General features: G+C 35.8%; 1 protein-coding gene across 50 annotated transcripts in view; it reads left to right on the top strand.

Annotated features, from left to right (window-relative positions):
- Positions 1–21,567, top strand: part of Nrxn3 (neurexin 3) — a 1,548,305-nt gene that overhangs the window by 1,517,770 nt on the left and 8,968 nt on the right. For 3 of the 50 annotated variants that reach the window (XR_013106667.1, XR_013106666.1, XR_013106665.1), the window contains one exon: positions 18,168–18,874. The exons of the other annotated variants lie outside the window; for them this stretch is intronic. The gene's annotated coding sequence lies outside the window, so the exon portion shown is untranslated. The remainder of the gene's footprint in view (positions 1–18,167; positions 18,875–21,567) is intronic. 50 annotated transcript variants of the gene reach the window in all.

The following is a 21,567-nucleotide window of genomic DNA, read 5'->3' as shown; positions in this document are numbered from 1 at the left end:
ATAACCTTCTAATGTTATCTTTGTCAGTGGCTTATGCTTCAACAGAAACACTGAAGGAATCATAGTATGCAATGTCTAGTAAATTTTGAGTTAAGGCAAAGGGGAGTAGAAATTTATGCAGGCTAGGAGCCTAGTCATTACTATTCTTTATCTTGAGCTTGACCAGTACACTAACTACTCAGAAATGCAATTTTGTTACCTCTAAATCACTGGTTCTAAACTGAGAGTGATTCTACCTTCAGGAGACATTTGGAAATATGTGTAGATATTTTGACTTTCACAAGTGGAGAGAAGCTAATAGTACCCAGAACAAAAAGGCCAGGGACAGTGCTAAATATCTTGTACCTCACAAGACAGCTACTGTGACAGAATTATCAATAATATTGATATCTAGAGACTCAACCTTAAAAAAAATCACTTTAAAATATAATAATATGTACCCAATTAATTACAAAATTATTGTAAGACTCAAAACATATGTGTCCCTCTATGTCTAATAATAATATTGTTGGGAACAATACACGGGAACACTATCCTTCATTCTTAAAAAGAAGGAATTTTTTTCTCTTAGATTAAAAATTATATATGAAGTTATCAGATGAAGGGATATGAAATTTATCCACTCAATTTTGACCCATAGTTCATGGTTCCAAACCCATTCTCTAAGCATAAAAATCTAAAACATTAAGCAGTCTTAGAAGAAACTTACTGCTCGGTGACTAATACAGATAAAGTAAATTGGAATCCATGCAACTAATAGGCTTCTCTATTAGTGTGCTCCGAGACACAGCCTCTCTAATGGAAGCCAGCCTGAAACGATAAGTTGTTTGGATCTCACTAATTAACATCCAACCCTATTCGATTTGCACCTGGAGTTGGGCTCATTTTATTGGTACTGATGAATATCAAACTTAACAACAGCTAGCCACATTTTATTAGAAGAAAATATGTTTTACATCAAAGGCAACTTCTAATAATGGCCTTTCATATTAACTCAGATAGCTGGAGATAGTAAAATAATAAATTAAATTCCAGCAGGCCAAACTACAACATTGGTGATGGTAGTAATAAAGCCTGTTCTTTTTGGACACTTCCACTGTGAAGTCACTGCGTATCATACCTCAAATCTCCTAATTTCTTCTGACATTTTTATTTACATGAGACTTTTTTTTTTGAAACAACTATGTAGCCGGGCAGTGGTGGCGCACGCCTTTAATCCCAGCACTTGGGAGGCAGAGGCAGGCGGATTTCTGAGTTTGAGGCCAGCCTGGTCTACAGAGTGAGTTCCAGGACAGCCAGGGCTACACAGAGAAACCCTGTCTTGAAAAACCAAAAAAAAAAAAAAAAAAAAAAAAAAAGAAAAGAAACAACTATGTAGTCTTCATTATTTGTATGGCTTATTATCTTAAATAAGAGTTTTTTTAAAAGTCATCTTTAAAATAAAGGCAGCTCTTAAAAGTTTATCTTCACTCAAAACCTCTTTAAACAGGACTGTGTTTGCTCTGGCACTCCATTAGCTGATCACCCGTCGAGATGGCAACTGATCAAAAATTTTATATTCATTAACATGCACACTTTTAAAGGGGGTGTTTAGATTGGTAGCTCAGCAATATAGCTAAATTGAATAATTATGCAAATATAATACAGTATTATTTAATTGGGCATTTTGGAATGAAGAGTTGACCCAGGTGTGCAAAACTCTTTGCAATCTGGAAGAAGCATTTTCAAATACATATCTGCTAAGCAAAGGCATCTTGTAAGAATACAGGAAGGCAGTCCTGGCTGTTCTCCCAAGAAAGTAAAAACAAGAGAGCGTGCATGTTAGGGTTTATACATATAACCAGGTTGTGATATAGAAAAAAAAATCACTGTATAAGAACAGTTTCATATGAAAAACTGTCCAAACCTACCAATTATGCTAACACTTCATATTATCTTATATTAATATGTAAATTAATATAAATTAATATAAATTAATATATCAATTATATTATATAAAATTATATATTACATTATATTATGTTAATGCATAAACTTATAATAATTGATGTGAGATTTTTAGGCTTTTAAAAACATATAATTATGAAAGTATAGTAATATGATGAGATTTAATATACCATTGTAGAAAGCAAACTCCATTGCAAAGGCTGACATCCATCTCAATCAAACTTATTCTTCATATACTTGTATTTCTATCACTACCACCTCCCCTGACACAGGGTTCTTAAGCATTTTCATCCTACCTACAAAAGATGCATGATAAATGTGATAACATACCACATCTGATTCCAGAGGTGGGATCACTTCTTTGAACCTTTCCATTTTGAACCAGATTTTTATCTGTAAATAATTATTGGCTCCTAGGCTCCACAAGTAAACACAACATATTTGAAAATATAACCACTGAAAACGTAATTATGTCTCTCCAAAGATAGCTCACTTCTGTCCTATTTAGACTCTACTAAAGACTAACACCAAATAACTTAGAGGGGCTGGTAAAATATTTACCAAGTATGGTATTCTAAATTTCTAGTAAATAGTTTTAATTGGTAAAGTCAAAATCACTTACGGATGTTTGCATCTGATTCCCAGCTATACTTTATCAGGGCTTATAGCATCCAGATTAGGGCATCCTTCATCTTCCTTTGACTCACTCAGTGCTGTGCCTGATCTTCAGAGGAGCCAGAATAAAAGAAGCTTTCTCACATCACAGGTGCCAACTTATAGGGTTCTCTTCAATACTGAAATTCAGCCATTCTGCAGTTTGCGCTTATTTCAATACATTATGTTGTACAACACAAATATGTACCACCTTTATTTGCTGGTTTTAATCCAAGTTTTCAAAGAACAGGAGACAGGGTCCTTCCTTGTTGTCCATGTGTGGTTCTTACTCCTTGATACTTGCTAGGTTACAGAATGACACTTTTATAAACACTTCATGCTGTACCATAATGTGTTTCCTTTTAATTTTTCATGAGAATAGGAATCTAATACTACTCCCCAGAGAGTGGATTTAACTAGGAAAAAAAATAAGCATTCAGATATTTGTATTTTGCTGACATTTATTTTTTAGGGCTTTGTTCTGAGAGTCTGTTCTTGCATGGCTCATAGCAGGTCTTCTTCCAAGAGAATGGCAGTTAGATGTGTGGGAATAAGTGGATAATCATTTACCTTTGACTCAACAGAAAGATTTAAATGAAAGAAACCGGTGGTCTCTAACATAGTTATTCAAATTGGAACATGACTATTGCCTTAGAGTTTATATCCTGGGGAGGGGGGCTGTGTATATGTGTGGAATGCTGTGTGCACATTTACAAATCTGGAGGCCAGAGGTTGATCTGAGATGCCTTTCCTCATTGTTTTCTAACTTTGGTTTATGTTTTATTTATTTATTTTTTTGAGATGAAAATCTTACAGTGAACTTGAAGCTCATCAATTTAGTCATAGTCATTGTGCAGTGAGGCCAGAGAGTCACCTGCCTCAAGTATACTTCCATGCTGTGTTTATAGGGTATACTATTGCACCCAACATTTTATATGGATGCTAAATATCTAACCTAAATACTTGTGCTTGCATCACATGTAATTTATTCACTGAGCCATCTCTCCAGCACCATATTTTTCTTCATAAACAAAGACTTTAAAGAAACATAGTTGGTTAGGATTTTAACAATGAAGCACCTGCCTATACATGCCTATACAACATCTTTGGGCTTTAAGGTTGATAATCATGACCCTCACATAAGAAATAGATTTTTGTTAAAATAAGGAGGAGACCTTCTTCAGCAGCAAAACAGTATGCTTTTAGTGCCTGGGCTCATGAGAAAGTTCCATCCAGTGTTCTGGACAACAGATGAGACTAGCATATGTGACACGATGCTTTAAGGTACGCTTTCTGAAATATATGTGGATTTCTTTTGTTTGGCAACCATTGTAATAGGAGTTCTCCAACGGAGAAAGAGCCTTTTGCAGCTTCAGAGTACAGATGGATAATTGTTGCCATGCTGTCTCTGATTACCTTAGATTGAAGATTCCAAGAAACTTCAAGTGTCTGAACAGTAACATATGACAAAGGACAAAGGGGCAGAGTGTCCCAGAGCAATAAAAATTAGTCACCAAAAAAAAAAAAAATACTTCCTTCTAAAAGCAAAGAGCCAGTAGATGGAAAATTTGCCATTATTTACACAATATGTATACAACATAGAAAAAAATCTATGACCCACTAACTCCTATGTCTTTCTCTTTGAGTCCATTGTTCCAAATGACTCCTCGCAGAGTCTAATTTGCACTGTTGGTAATCAACTTGCAAACACTCATCCTTAGATTTGTTGCCTACCACCTGCTCAGCTGTGCATCCTATGCACCTGAGGTAATAATATTAACTTCGTACATTATTCCAGAATGTTCTCACCTCTCTTAAAGAAATGGAATCAGCGACATGTTCTAAGGTGCGGTGAGGCAGAGATGCTGTGACATGTTTGTTGATTGCATTTTGATTCTTAAAACATCACATGAAGCATGACCTGTCATGAATGTAACATCATGATATTAAGAGAACAGTAACTTTAATTTATGTGAAATATTCAGCTATTGATATAGCCCTAACACGGGGGAGTGATTTTGAGTTTTATTAACAATGACACTTATATTCTTTAAGCCATTTCATTGAATTATTAGGCAACTCTGGGTTTACAGCCTTTAAAAAAAAATGAGCAAAAAGAAATTTAAGTCATTTGCTTGAAGACATACAGCCAGGAGGTCGAGCTGCCTTTAAGTCCTGTTTCTTAATGTTGTATCTTCTCCTGCAAGGTCAGGAGAACTTGCTTTCTGTAAGCTTTGCTTGTTAGTAGGATGTATAACCTGTGGGGAAAGGCTCAGCAGCATCCAATTCCACTTATCTCCCCAGCTTCTCTGAAAACATATTGAACAGGTATTCCCATCTTTTGCTTGTCTGTGAGGTTTTTCCTTTGGGCCACAAATCACTGCTACCTGCTTTATGGAGTCAATTTCTTTTTTCTTTTTCTTTTCTTTTTTTTTCCACTAATACCCTTGGATGTTATTTTCTTTAAAAGCATCAGAGAGAGTTTTTCTCTGGAGGCTTCCACCTTAGTAAGTCCCACCTTTGGGTTTTCTCTCCTTCTAAAACAGTCTTCAGGACTGTGGTGTAATCAGCGGTCTAAAATGCAGGCCTTTCCCAACAGCAAAGAACCTTTGCATCCATCCACCAATTTCAGAGGGTACATTATAAACTGTTTTTATTTTTCAGTAGTTGCTTATTTCCCTGTATTTAACCAGACAGTAAAATTGTAGTAACCTGCCCCTGTCAATGAATGTCACCACGTTGCTCAAGACAGGGCATTCCTAGCAACTTATATATTATATATGCTTTATGTAGTATATTGTTTTGAGAAAGAATAACACAAGTGACATATACAAGCCCAGTCCTAGAAACTACAATTTTATGGAATCAATACTTGCACATTTAAGAGTTTTAAATAAACACTGATTACAGTTCACCCACTTGGAATGAATTTAAAAATATAGACTTCTTTTTTTTTTTTTTTTTTTTTTTTTTTGGCTTGTCACACTAGGAGAAACATTGCTACTGGTGATTAGTACAAAACAGAAATGAAGCTAATGAGAAGGCTTCCTACAGGGAAACACCACATGTGAATATGCATAGCTCATGCTTAAGAGACATTATAAGTGGTTTTCAGAATTTAATCATGATGACTTTCTTAACTGAACATGGCACAGTTGCTAAAAAGCAAATTCTTAATGTTTCCACAACTTTCGTTTTCTTATACGACCTCAAATGGTTATCATATGAAGCCTTAAACTTTAAAAATCCAGTTACATATGTGCTATATTTGCTGAAACTCAATGAAGATCTGTTCATGTTTCCCTGAGACTAATGTCCTTGGAGACCTAATGAGGACAGTGGATTATTGTTTGAAAGAAGAGACATTAAAAGCGACCATACAGTCCCAACACTTTTGTTTCCTGAGATGCCTGTGTTGGGTTAATGAAGTGATGGCTTCAGCAGTCAAAGTGCTCCCCATACATGGATACAGGTCTTAGTTTGATCCTGAGAATCTATGTAAAACTGGTTGATGCTGCGATACATGCTTGTGATGCGAGCACTGGAGAGGTACAAACATGTGAATCCTGGGAGCTCTCTGCCCAGGCAAGTAAGTCAAATTGTCAGGCTGAGTCAGTGAGAGACCCATTTCAGAAAATCAACGTGGATGCCTCCTGAAAAAAAAAATTCCATACATACTCAACATGTTCAAAAGATGCTTTTCTTAATGCCCTACAGTGATTTGTGGGGCCCACGTGTTTGAGCTTGCCAACAGACAAAATTGCAACAAATTTCAATCCAAGATTTATTGGCCATATCCATCATTGTAACATCAAGTCTCCCTTCATGCTATAAAATGTAATGAGTATTCACACGAGATGAGAAGAGCTGCTTTGGAGAAGAAACATGATGAAGAGACCAGAAACAGGGAGCAAGAAGCAAACTTATAATGTGAGAGTTGCTTATCTTACAGGGTTTAAAGGGAAGGAACTTCCTTTCTATGCTTACTCAAAAAAAAAAAAAAAAAACCATTGAGTCTCTTCCTCTTCCTCTTCCTCTTCCTCTTCCTCTTCCTCTTCCTCTTCCTCTTCCTCTTCCTCTTCTTCTTCTTCTTCTTCTTCTTCTTCTTCTTCTTATTCTCTCTCTCTCTCTCTCTCTCTCTCTCTCTCTCTCTCTCTCTCTCTCTCCTATTTCTGAGTTCAGTTTGATTACATAGCTCTTAGCACAAGAGACTCCCTCATGGTTTGTTCTTTCCTCCTATTACCTAATATAGGATAAGTCCAAAGCAACAAAACAATGTCCTTCCATAACTCTGTTTAACGAAATTAACATGTACAATAAAATACTAAGAAATAAACAGAAATGATGCTATCTTCCAAAATTTGTTTATGGCACTTATTAAAATTGTGTATATAGTCACCGAGGAATTAGGATATAGTAGGAATTTTATACATGAAATATAATCAGATAGGACAGAAACATTCAGAGAGCACTGGTGATTTCATCAAAGTTCATCAGTGAAGTAGCCAGCCAACCAACCTGCACAGTATCTTATCGGGTACATATTTGACAGCCAAAGCTTTCATAACAATAATCCCAGAATAAACAGAATATAAAATAATACTTATTGTTTAGTTCTATATTCTATTCTTTAGAAACTATTAGATAACTTTTGTTCTGCCAGAAAGATAATTATTAAACTTTCCAGGTTTTGGAAAATATGTTCTATATCTTATCTTCTATTTGAGTCAATTCTCAGTGCAACTTACATACATAGTACAAACAGGAATGCTTATGATTTATGCCAGACATTTAAAGTTAGATCACAGCTGAGATCAGTGTAGCTACCACTAAAGGATAGTCTCCTGTTTTCAACCAAGGCCTAGTATGTATCCTTTCCAGATTAAAAAAAAAGTAAATATAACAGAATTTGAAATGCTGATTCAAAACTTGGCCTTTTTTATGCTGGCCCCAATTCCTGAATAATGACAGGGAAGCTTGTTTTCATTACACTAAACTTTGGACTTAAGTTAGCCTTGTTCCCAACTAGCCCATAACTCAATTACCCCATTTATATTAATCTAAGTTCTGCCACATTCCTGGTTACCTCTTCTCAGTTTCCAATGACCTCCATATTTTGGCGATAAATCTTTCACACCTGACCCTTTTCCAGAGTCCCTGTCTCTGCCAAGTGTCCCAACTTTTATTCTGCCTTTGCTATAAGACAGAACATCTTTATTTAAACCAATCACAAGGTGCCTCAGGTAGGCAAGTAAGGAAAAAGACACTTCCCATAGTACATATAAACATTATCCCTACAAAACAACAACAAAAACCTTAGGAGAGTTTTTTAAACTGCAGCTTCTTAGTCTCTCTCTGCCATCCTGTCTTTACTCTATCTGGAAGACTGACTTAGCATGGGTCAGGTGATTCTCAGACTATGGACCAAAGTTAGTCTTCGGTGCCCATCTGAATATCAATTCTCATTATGCTGTTATGACTCATAACATATACCTCCAATATGTGTGAAATATGTCTCCAATGATCCTAGGACCACCACATCACCCTGTGGAACTTTTTTGTGTCTAAAACTGACTTATTTATACTTTTCAATTTTTGTGGAGAATGGAATATTTTTTAAAAAAAAACATAAGACAAAAAATTCAATATTTGTTTAAAAGTGGTCTTGTAGTTGCACTGAAAGCTTATAGGGACATGTTCAGTTATGGCTACCCAGCTTCTCAGTTGTGTGATTCTGAATCAATAATTTAGCTTATTGAAGCCCTGATTCACTGATATTTAGGATATAATTTTACTGCTTACATAAATTATTTACATAATTCTTACAATATCTAGCAGAGTCACTTGTCAATACTCTAGAAATCTTATTAATAGTTAATGTTTTAACTAAATGATTACAGCTTATCCTCAATTATAATATATATGTTCTTTCTCATATCACTATGACAACCATTTTCTTGGTCACATCTATTGGACCCTAAACACTTGTCTTAACTAATCTAGACACCTAAGTTTATTGATATTTTTGAATAACTAAGAATGTTTTCACAGTTTCCTTCTTGATTTGCAGTATCTTTTTTAAAAAGTTAAGATATGTTAAGAGCATCTTTGAAGTCTCCTCCCATAAGACACCTACTGAAGCTTAGTTTGGATGGAGTCAAACCCATAAACCCATAAAGATATTTTACGTCAAGTGCATCATGAGTCCTGGGCAAGATTTTCATTTTGTTTTCATAGGGTTAATTTCTATTCACTAAGAAAGCTCAGTGGTCTAATAAATTTGTTAATCTCCACATTCCTTGCAATAAAGATAGATTTCAGAGTAAATGATAAAATGAATTTTATTGTACTATGTTGTCCAGCTCAATTATTTCCAGTGGATGACTTAGAGTTCATGTTTCTAACTGAGTGATGGTGGTGCACACTTAATTCTAGCACTCAGGAAGCAGAAGGAAGAGAATCTCTTTATTTGAGGCCAGCCTGATCTACAGAAAGAGTTCCAGGATTGCTGGGCCTACCCAGGAAAGCCCTATCTCAAACAAAAGAAAGCAAGACAAAACAAAGCTAAACTAGAGTAAAATTCAGGCTCTTACAAAGGAAAGGCAACGCACTGGCAATGTCTAGTTCCTATCACGCAGGAAACACTAATAAAAAATATGGACAAAATTCTGGTCTTAAGGCCAAAATAGATCAGTTCTATAGAAAGCAGAATACAAGTAAGCCTTTTTAAATAATTCACTACTATGTAAACATAATTCTGAACTATTATAGTGCCAGTCCAGATTAAATGCCCCACTGCTGTTCACTTCTGCTTTTTGGAGCTGCAAGGCCTCACAGCAGGAAAAGATAACAAAGCCTGTTTTCATCCTGGTCACCCTTTCGCTGGTAATAATCTGTTTGGCCCATTATTCCATTGCCTGAAGACAATTGTCAATGTTAAACAGTTCCATATCTATGTACATGTTATTGTATCTTTAGATGACAAATCACACACAGGGAAAAAGAACAAGACACTGCGTGATCTTGCTGCAAAGGAGACCCTGTGTGTTTAATACCTATCCCTGTCCCAGTTAATGAGGGTGACAAGAAGTTAGAAGGTGTTGTATATTTCACAATGTATTTTAAGCTTCCTGTGGATGAAAAGGTCCGGTTAGAAAATTCCTTAAGGCTTAGAAAAGAGTAAATGAAAGGAAAACAATACACGGATAGCAATGGCTCAATAATTTGTTTATAAAAACACAACTCCCTGCCTTGTGTGAACAAAGCACCATGCTAGGAGCTATGAAAGGCTCTGTAATAAAAGTGAATGGTCTCCCTTGGAAGGGGAATTTCGGGCTGCTGGGAGCGTGGTTGCCTATCTCAGTATGATTTTCTGAGTTATACTGTGTACCTGTGACTGAACTAAGGAGAGTACATAAGAATACAAAGTCTCTGCTCTTATAAAACTTATATTCCCATATATATATATATATGTTCCCATATATATGTTCTCACATATATATGTTCCCATAGGAACATAAGGAACAAAGATAAATGGCCAAGAGTTAGCTTGTAAATCCTATAGAGAAGGATGAGTATGCAGGCTGCTAGCATAAAAGTGGACAGCAATCTACTAGCAAAGTCCCCCAAGGCTTAGAGGACAAGGCAAAGTGCAGGCGAGAGCTCAGTCACTGAAAGGGTCATCCAGAGAAGGATCAAAGAGATGGCTTTCTGAGGACAGAAGCAAAAAGAACCTGCGACCCGACCTGTGGTTCAAGAGAAGCCCTGAAAAATGAGGGTGGAGCCAGCTAGCACGATTCACAGAACTTGCATGGTAGATAAAAGCACACAGCTTTTGTTTGGAGAAGCTTGTGGGACCCTGAAGAAGCCAAGTGACTTAACCCACATATTATGATATACCTAATGTATATAACATGCTTCCACAATATGTATAGAACATACATATAATTCATATTTACAATACATAATTACTTAAACAGTTCCTCAAGACAAACACATTTTTCTTGGCTAGTTACCTAGCTTCCCCCTGTGATAAGGGAACTTGTAATGTATTCATTTAGCTAAGATACAGAGCATAATACACTACCATTAACTTTTGTTCCCCTGTTGAACTGGAACTTCTAGACTTGTTGATTCTGCAAATCTGTTACTTTCTAATTTTTGGTCTAGAGTGTCTCATTTCTTTACCCGTCTTCAGTCCTTTGATGGCCACCACTTTACCTTCTATCTCTGAATATTGGGGTTGTTAATTTCATTCGTTAAAACCTATTTTACATACAAGTGGAGTCATATAATATTTTGTGCTCTTTCTCTCTCTCCCTCTCTCTCTCTCCAAATCTGTCTGTCTTTCTCCCTTTCTCTTTCTCTCTCTTGTTTATTTCATTTTGCCCAATGTTCTCTGTTGAGCGTTTCTCTTTTGTTTGTTGGACATTTTTACGGTTTTGAAGAAGTGCTTGTATGCACCCCCTTACCCATTCTTAAATTGATGTACCTGTCTTCACACTACCAATCATGAACTCACTCTACAAACCTTAGCCTATTAACTCTTTGGAAATACGGTTTTCATTTTTTATCAGTCTGTAGCCTGCCTTTTCATTTCGTTGTTTGCTTTGCTACACAAAACTGTTCTTAGTAAGTCATGTAATTTTAAGAGTCACTCTGACCTCCATGTGGAAAATACATGTTCGGGAGCCAAAGAAGGAATAGGGACTGGGAAAGGGGGCTCAGTGATTAAGAGCACTTGCTGCTCTTCCAGAGGACCACAGTTCATTTCACAGCACTTATATCACTGTTCACCACTGCAGGGGATTTCGTCCTAGGGGAACTGATACCTTCTCCTAACTTCTGTGGACAACAGGGACATACTTGACACATAGACATACATGGAGACAAAACATCCATGAACATAAAACCAAATATTAATGACTTAATAAACTCTAATTTTCAAAGTAGAAACACTAGACTATCATGGACACCGAACAATGCATTGGGATAATTTACACTACATGGAGTGAAGGAGTGAGACTGAAGAAAAGTGAACATTTTTGTTCATAAAAGAATTGCATCTGGAATTTATGAAAGAAATTTGGTTGGAGTACATTCTTGAGGCAAGGTCAGCCAGAGACTCAAGTATAATGACTACCCAGAGTGCTGTACAATGGAGTCAAGTCCAAAGATGGGAGGTTCTGATGGGTGAAAGGTTAAAAGGGTCAAAGGTCAGCTGGAGCTGAATTCAAGGTACCTCTTAGTTATCAATGTTGAAATATTGTGTAGGCAAGCAGATATGGCAAGTTAGAATTGTGACCAGAGTTTTGAACTAGAAATTCCCATCCTATCTATAATGTCTAAAGCTACGGGGTTAGCCTGGATCACTAGGAATACTAAACTCTAAATATGTTAGTTATTTTCTTACCTCTATGACCAAATCCTTTAGAAAATCAGCATAAAGGGAAACAGACTTATTTTGGTTGATGGTTTCAGAGTTCTTGGTGTATAGTCCTCAACTCTGTTGATTCTGGGCCTGTTGCAATGCAAATATCATAGAAGCAGAAGAACATCAAAGAAAGTACATTTTGCTCATTGGGAATAGGACCCCAAAGCTAAGTCTAAAACCAACTAAGAGTTGGCTGGATGAGTGAGATCAATTCAGGAAAAAGACAGACTGTGCAATCTTATACAGTTCACGCTGAAGAGAAAAATCATTCCAGACAGAAGAACATCCATTACTGACTAGCACGAGTTGATTTTTAAATAGTGATAAATAGGCATTTTATCTCACCTATAATGGTATTATAATAAGTGATATGCATCCATAAACCCTAAATCTACACAGGAGGAAGACAAGGAAGAAGGGAGAGGTGAGCAAGTTCACAGATTAGAGGTCACTTCATTCACTCATTCTTGACTGAAGAAACTAGTGTCAGGAGAAATGGCATTTTCAACCATCTCCAAATTTTCCAACTTCCCAAAGCAAAGCTCTAATTCTTACCAAGCCTTTTTATTTTTGTAGTTCAATTCAACAAAATTCATATTAAATGCATCCATGTTAAACATTAAAAATAGAACAGAAGCATAAAAAAAATCATCCTGTGCATCAAGAAGCTTATAATCATGGATGAAGAAGAACTCACTTATACTAATAACTGATTACCACTAAAACAAAACAGTAACAAAAACAAACACACACACACACATACACACAAAATGCTTGGCCATTTTAAAATTGTTTCTTCTCGTTTGTGCATCTTAACTGCTATTAAACACTACAGGAAAAAAGAACTGAAATACTTCATCAACCTTCATTCTTTCATGTTCCCAATTTACCCCACAGTTTGAGCATTGATCAGGATTGTTTCCAAAGGGTTTGAGGAGTTTTCTCTCTTTGTTTTCATCATTCTTTGTGTCTTTAATAATACCCAGTCTCGGTCTACACAGATCGATAGACAGAGGACCAGAGTCCACTTCCATGTCTGTTATTGTGATACGCAATAAATATATCCTCATGAAGATGCATTTAAATATGACCCCATCAGAGCTTGTTTCTAACCTACACAAGTTTAATAAAGTGGCTACAATATTACATAACACACACTCACCATTTAAAGTTGAGTGAATTAAACATTAAAAAGGCAATATTCCTGGAAGAGGTAGAAACAGAGTTGGAAAGACATTATCATGACTGTAATAGTCAGGGTTGGAGACTGAGATTAGACTTTTTTACTGAAGTAAACACTTCAAGGATCATATTTGAAATAACATTGGTCTTGATTGCCTGGGACTCCGCTTTCTCTGTTGGATATGATGCTGGTGACAGTCCTTGAAGATAATAGAAGCAACCATATGCAAAGCCCTTTAGAATTTAAAAACACTTTCACATGGAAAATCTTATTAGATGTGCAAATCCACTCTGTGAGGTGGAGTAACTGAGCAGAGAACATAATCTTTGCATCATACATGAGGAAACAGACTCAATACCATGAATTAATTTGTTGAATGTCTAATACATTATTTTGCAATACAGCTAAGACTAACATTTTGGGTCTTTGACTCAAAGTCTCCATTTTTGGTAAGAGTCCAGTCATAAGTTGAGGCATGTCAGTGATACAAGTGTGATTGCCCTTATGGAAAACAGAGGCTAGGGTGAGAACAAGAAGCTAGGCAATTCAAATTATCCAAATAAACATTTGAATAAGAATTTTCTACTTTTTCTGAAAATAAATGTAAACAAGAAGACACTATCCTTTCCCTCAAATTATTTAAAATTTATCTGGGATAAGTAAGAAAACAAATTAAGCTTGCTGGGACACTGAATTAATAGTTAATAGTCAATTCAGGATACAGGATAGTCACAAGAAGAATGGAGATTGCAGGATAAACCTAAAGAAATATGTTAAAACTCAGATGAATGTAATTCTTACTTGAAGGTCCTCTCCTTCTTATGTCTAAACATTTGCTGCTATCTGTAGGCTCAGCTATCTAATTTTTAAAACATAATAATGTCTTCTGGAATACCTTATGCAGGTAGAATGACCTTGAGATTAATAACACAGAAATGCAGTTCTGAGTATCAGATTTGATGATATCTGCACTCTTCTTTCTTGAAAATTTAGCCTTTCTCTCTTCCTACCTACAATACTTAAGTGTGGAAAATGAGTCTGGAACAAATAATGCATGGGTGTTTTTGTTTACCATTAAAAACAAAATATTAAGCATTTTTACTTAGTAACAAGTACCATATGTAAAGCAATTTTTGTCACAGTGTGCCTTGGGAAATACTGGGGATGCTATGTCATGTGAAGGTATAGAAAGGCTCGTGCTGACTCAAAAATCTTAGCCAGATTCCCTTTCTTTTGATTTCACATCTGTACAAAGCCAACATTTTCATTCTAGACCAATGTGTGATGTAAAATTGAGCCATTGTTTCTCCCATGAGAATCCTCCCCTTCATGTAGATATAAAAAAATCATAATCATTCAACAATATCTCTGTATGTCCAAAGGAGGGACAGTCATGAAGACTTTCTTTATAAATCTACTGCAAACGATTTGAAAATATTCTTTAAGTCTGTGATCTCTCAACTCCTTGGTGTTGCTATGTTTTCAAACTTTCAGTGAGACACTTGACACAGCTGCTCTCTCTCTCTCTCTCTCTCTCTCTCTCTCTCTCTCTCTCTCTCTCTGTCTGTCTCTCTCTCCTCTCTCTGTCTGTCTCTCTCTTTCTTTCTCCCTCTCTCTCCCTCTCTCCCCCTCTCTCTCCTTCCCTCATCTGTCCATCCATCTATCTATCTATCTATCTATCTCCAATATTTGAGTGTGAAAGTCAAGTACTTATTGAAAGTTAATGTCATTCATTTGAACTTTGCCATTGGCTCTTTTTTTTCTCATGTTTAAGACATGTCTTATTAGAAGGAGAACCTGTGTCCAAGATAGGCAAGGCATGAACTCAAGCTACTTGAGTAAACCATCATATTTAGAAACATATGCCTTCAGTGGAAGAGAGCTATCCACAATGAATTCTGAACTGTGAAATTCTGACTTATAGTGCTTTCTTTGTAAGCATTATATTTTCCATTTTGATGGGGCTATTAGGACATGCTGAGATAAAGATGTTTGCATCAGAATATACTGTTTTAAATAGAATTACTGTATTATTTGTTCTCAAAGACAAATATAACTGACATACATTATTAACATTTAGAAGGAGCTATAGATATATAACATATCCTTGTTGAGAATTTAAAGTGAATATAGATAGAAATGAACAATAAGCATGAAACTATGCCATGACTAAGAATGATTAAGAGTATTATTTTGGGTATTTATTAGAGAGCAAAGCATTTTCAAATTTGGCTACTAATGATTGTACTTAAAACATGTACTGTAAAAATTGATATGCTCTCTACATCCAGGGTGTGTTGGCTTCATTTGAAATTATGGCTTCCATGAATTTAAAAAATACATATCCTTTTTTTTTTTAAATTTGCAAAGTGTCATTCCTAAATTTTAGTGTGTTGAATTGTCCAAACAGTGATTTCTGGAGAATAAGTGGTGTCCTATTTTATAAAGGTTTTAAAACAAACATTTTTGAAATAGGTAAATTACTCCACAAAAACCCTAGGGGACCCAAATTGATAGAATCCTGCAAACACCACCTATTATTCTGGAATCTGAATGCCCTGATAGGACTGCATTCTTCAGCTTTTGCACTTAGACAAACTTTGTTTTCTCCTTTCAGTAGTGACATGTGAAACAAAGAGTAGTCTATGTGAATATTACCAAATGAAGCCTTATGAGAGTCATTTGATTGATACCTTAAAACCAGTTTCCTTAGCACTTCCCAGATTTTCTCATTAAATAAAATTCACTGTTAAAACTACCAATAGTCAAAAGCTCAACCAAATAACAACAAGGGTTTTTCTTTTATTTCAATATTGGAATTGTCTTTCTTCCATATAGAAACATTCCAGCTGCACTTTGTGAAGTTCCAAAAATAATGATTAACATTATTAAACCAGAGACTAAAAATCTTGGTACGGACTGACCCATGGGGACATATTACTACAATTCTATTTAAAATAAAATAATAAAAGGGGCGTCTCCTAGGGGGCAGAAGTTGGCCTCATTTTCAAAATCCATTCAATTTGTCAAAGTCACCCAAAGGGGTTCGTTGAAGTGGTTGGAATTGGCTGTCAGACCCAAGCGCTTTCAAGTGTCTTACCTTTGGGGTTCTCCTGCCCGGGTTTCCCAGTCCTTGGTTGAAAGTTATAGTTCTCACAGGGATATAATGATGATTATAATTCAGCGATCTTTTCCAGTAGGGGATGAGGCCATTTGTGAAACCTCTTTCCTTTCATCCATTTTTAATATCTATCTCTCAATGCTCACACACATACCATGTGAATACATGAGCACACAGGTTTAAGACATTCATGGGCTTTTGTCTTTTTTTCTTAATGTAGATTGGATGCAGTGTTTTCTCTCTCAAATTAGTCTCTAGAAAAGTGACACCATTTCCCTCAGGCACAATACATCATGATCAGCCTTGTAGATACTGATGTTGATAATGTCTTCTTATTCTTATTCTTCCATTCACTAGGCATGGTTTGATATCCTATTGTAAACCATTGGTACTCTTTCAGTTTGGAGGAAAAAAATAAAATTACTCATGAAGTAATGTTACCTACCGTAGTTCTGGTACACTTTACAAACTATACCTTCTAGGCAAGTCCCCTGAAGAAGTTCCAAACAACTGGGGAACTGCTATATTTTATTTCACTTCCTTTCACTATAGACTCCTTTTCACACACACACACACACACACACACACACACACACACACACACACTGTATCTGAAACCTGAAACTTGAAAGGAAGTCCTCTGCAGTGTTTCACCCCTACTGGAAAAGCATGAATCAAAACTCAGCTCCTCTTTCCCATCCCAAATTGGTTTTGTCTTGCCAACCTCTCTACCTAACCCAGCTCGTTGTTCTGTTTTTCTATTTTCCCTAAATGCAACTTACTTTAAGCATGCGTTAACTTGATTGACATCCCAACTGTTCAGGGGTGATAGACAATACCCACCTTCTCTTTGAACTGTCTCTTAGGACGTACATCCAGACTGCACGCCCTTTTTATTTTTTTTTTAAGAGAAACAAAATCAAAATGCCACTTCCAAAGAAATATTGGAATATGTTTTCAATTTTGACTGTCACAAAAGGGGGGATCCATGATCCAAATTTAAAATAATCAAATAAAAAAACAGCAAAAACAACATGAATATAAAGCCATGTCCCCTGACTGCTCTGTCTGTGCCTCCTCAGCCTGTGCATCTGGTTGTTCATCTCTTTAAAAAAAAAAAAAAAATCTTTTTTTTCTTATTTTCTCCCTTCTTGTTTGAAAATTAAATGTTTTTGTATTATAAATATATATAATCAATGTATTTCTTTTTAACTGTTAGATCTTTACCTTTAGAGTTGATTTTCCAAAATGATGAGAAAAAGTTATGAATTGTTTTCTGCAGTTTTTTTTTTTTTTCACACTCTTTCTTTAAATGTGGAACAACTTCAGCTGCAGGACCTTACATCCTCATCTTTCAGATGAGCCAGTCTCATTGGCAGTAGGACAAATCATGGGTGGCTTGTGCAAGGTGGACGGTATCATTTGGAACATACCATTATTGTACAGAGGACTCACTAGCAGTCCGGTATGTGGGCTCTCTACTCCCAGCTGTAGATGAGGCTGCGTGGCTGCCGATGAAGTTGTTCAACTTGAATGCGTAACTCTAGTCTCCTTGATTTTGCTTTTAACCTTTTGGTCTTGAGTATTAGCAATATTATTTTATGTACTTTGTCTATTTGGAAGAGGAGAAAAAAAGTTTAAGTGCTTTTATGATTTGAAAAAAAAAAATTTCATGATGAAACTGTAATGATTTCGTAGTAATTGCATGTTGAAGAAGTTGCAGCTTAGGGTGTGTGAGATTGTCAGTGTTAGAGTTCTGTTCTTGATTTCCGTAGATGGGCATGTGTAGGCTCATTTGTTTTTGTATATTGCCCATCCCTTCCTTACAGCCAGAAGCTCTAATGCAGCTAGATCACTCCGTGCCGCCCTTACATGGACATGGCGACTCACTTACACATTTATCCCTCTCATCTTCATCTCCTGTGTAGTACACTCATAGACACAACCCTCCCCTTTCCACACCCCTCCTTTCCCATGCTCCCCCCTTCTTTAGCATTGTTAAAATTTATGTGCTGTCATCTAGTCCCCTAAATTAAGGAAAATCTAAAATTTGTCAAAAAGACAATAAAAATCTAAATATATATCTGAAAACTTACAATGAAGAAATTCATTTCAAACCCTATAGACGCACAATTTTTTTTTAAAAAAAAAAAAAAAGCAAATTATACATTTTTTTTTTTTTTTGGTTTTCAGTCATAGAATGAAGAATTATTTTAAATCTAAAGTCAATGCCCTCCAAAGTCCCTCCAAAGTAAAAATTGTTAAAGTGCAGATTTTTTTCTTTTCATGTCATGTGGTGTGAATGTATGTGTTGTTGCCTCCCCGTATCACCCTCTGTTGTAAATTACTAAATTTGAAAAATTAGACATTTTGTTCAAAAGTTTTTAAGAAATAACAACAACAACAATAACAACAACAACAACAAAAAACAACTTTCAAGAATGTGGCAATTCTATTTGTCCAAGAGCATTCTTACACAACTTTCTTTTGTAAATTTTTTCTTCCATGCCAAAAAACATGCGGGCAATTTGTTGATGTAAGTTGACTATAAATTAATATGGTATGCTTTTCTGTTATAATTTCAATTATTTTGCCTATGTTGAAATTCTGCATTCTCTCTCTCTCTCTCTCTCTCTCTCTCTCTCTCTCTCTCTCTCTCTTCTATATTATTATTTCCCTTTGCTTTGTGTTCTTATATTGTGAATGCCTTGATGGTATTATTTGTTATCCTTCTGCTTAATTTATTTTGGCTATGATATTGGTTTTATTTTCTTTTATATGTATGAGTTTGAAAAGTATATTATGTGTTTTGTTTTATTTGGGCCTTTTTGTTTTATTTTCACTGTTCTGATTTGTGCTGAATTGCATTCTGTAATCAATAGGAGTTCTACTGTTAATTAAAGAGCATAGATAGCCAGTTCTTATCAACTAAGAAAAGTCTAGTCCTGATCTAAGCTTATTAAGCTTAATTTTAGCCACTGACTTTAAAGCCTTTATAGTATTGGTTACTCTAAAGTGGAATATTAAAATTGGTTAGAGCAAATGGAAGGCATGCCCCCCCCCCACACACAAAATTGACTTGAGTTAGTTCCCAGTATCATCAGTGGTAATTTCATCCTTAATTTAATTCCTTAGAAGATATTCAGGGAAATCAGCCCTTTATCTTATTTTCTTTCAGCAAAGGGGAAATAAGGTACTCTCAAGTGACTATGGTAGAGTGGTTCTCCAGGATTATGCTATCATCTTCACCACAGGCTACAAAATCAATTTTACTCAGAATAAAATCATCAAGAATCCCAGGTGTTTACAGTATTGTGCTATGATATTGATGCCTTCCAATGAATAGATCCAACTTCTGGCAAAAGCACATTGCATCATGTACACACAGAGAGAAGACTCAAGCATCCTCCCTCCCTCCTTCCTTCCCTACCATCTCCTTTGTCTTCCTCTCCTTTCCCCTTTCTATTCATCCTGAAGGAGTTAATCAGGTAAGCTTCATAGGCATCTCATGCTTGTTTCAGGAAGATGCAGGTAATTTATCTTTGACTTAGAAAGTACCTTGGGAGGTGTCACCATTGTGTAACTCTGGGTTGAGACAACCTTAAGGTTGTTTGGATCAGTGTAACAGCTGCATATCACAGGTGCAAGGCTGGAGAGAGGCACCATGCAATCTTTTAAATGCAGAAGTTACATATTATAACTTTAATTCTAAATATCACTCTTATCCAGAACTTTTATAAGAAATATCAAGCTGAGTGGTGAAGAGAAGATGTATTTTCAGCCTGGGAACTCTAATGAATGGGCTCTCTTCACCTCAGTTCAAGCAGTTTTATGCTACTTGACATGTTGGATAGAATTTCAGGTTTAAAAGATAAAATTCTCTAAAAAGGGGTGTTAATATACCTAATCATATTAAAAGCTTTTATGTTTGTTGAAAAAACTATCAATTTTATTAGAGGTTAATAATTTTTTTTCTGAGTGCAAGATCTTTGAATGATTATGAATCTTTCTAGAAAGTCTATGATTAAAATTGCCTCTTGAACCCTGAGTATTTTATTTCTTTACATATAAGCCCATTGCATTAAACAGGACAGAGAATGATCAATGACTGAAGTGTCTATAGGTCAAAATATTAATAAAACTAGTAAAGCATTTCTGGGTGGCAGTATAGTCTGTTGGCTAGGAATAGACTCTATTATTATTCCCATTTCCCTTGCAGTTGAAAGATAACCAATTCATGGGGCTTAAAAGTGTAATTCCAATGCTAACGTGAGTCTAAGCTAAATGAGTTCAAAACAAAAACTTGTAGGTAATAAAAAAAAAAGTGAAAACTTCACTTGGCATCCCCTAGTTTACTACACATAATTACATCAAGCTGTTTTGACTCATCTTCCTTGGACATATGTAAAAAACAGATGTGGTAGCTTTTCTGAATTAAACTCTTTTCAGATAAACCATTTACTGTTATTTAGGAGAGGGAGGGGGAGGGAGAGAGAGTTACTTAAAGGGTTTAACTGAAGAATCTCATCACGTTAAATATAAATTACACTCCTTTGATACATTCAAGTTTTCTTTTTTGATACGTGGTGTTTTCTCTACCAAGTACGGGCTGTGTTTGTCCAGTTTTTTTTTTTTTTTTTATGAAGGTCACCAAGGTAGAGCCCTTTAATGGTTAAAAGCTTCAGCGTATCTGCGGGTTGAAGTATTCCTGTGACACCAAATATGTAAATGAGTGTCTTTTTGTATTGAGTGGATTAGAGTGATGCAAATCAGAAATAAGGTAAAGAACCAAAATAGATGTATGAGAATCCTAGCAATTGGAGCATGGAGTCGTCTCTAGAGGCTATCTCCTTAGCATCATTCTATTTGTATGTTTGTGACCTTTCAGAGTCAGCTGTCTCCAGAGAGGCAGAAAGGCTGGAGCCACATTGAAACTTCATGCTGGTCTTGGTTTTTCTTTCTTTCTTTCTTTCTTTCTTTCTTTCTTTCTTTCTTTTTTTTAGATGACCCACTACATTCGCCATCACTGACAACATCCTCACAGTTCAGAAGAGTTCTATTGAATTTTTAATACACTGTCTTTTGCAATGGCAGACAGACCCTTTTGCTAGATATCAGCCCTAGAGGCATGAATTATATATCTATAAATACACTCATAGAGCAAAAAAGCAGGGCAGCCTTCAGGGCTAAAATAGACCTTTTATATCCCTAGTGAGCTTTCTAGTTTAA

This window comes from Arvicanthis niloticus, chromosome 23 (genome assembly GCF_011762505.2).
Source record: "Arvicanthis niloticus isolate mArvNil1 chromosome 23, mArvNil1.pat.X, whole genome shotgun sequence".
NCBI classification, from domain to species: domain Eukaryota; kingdom Metazoa; phylum Chordata; class Mammalia; order Rodentia; family Muridae; genus Arvicanthis; species Arvicanthis niloticus.
This window is presented reverse-complemented; position numbering and strand designations above follow the sequence as displayed.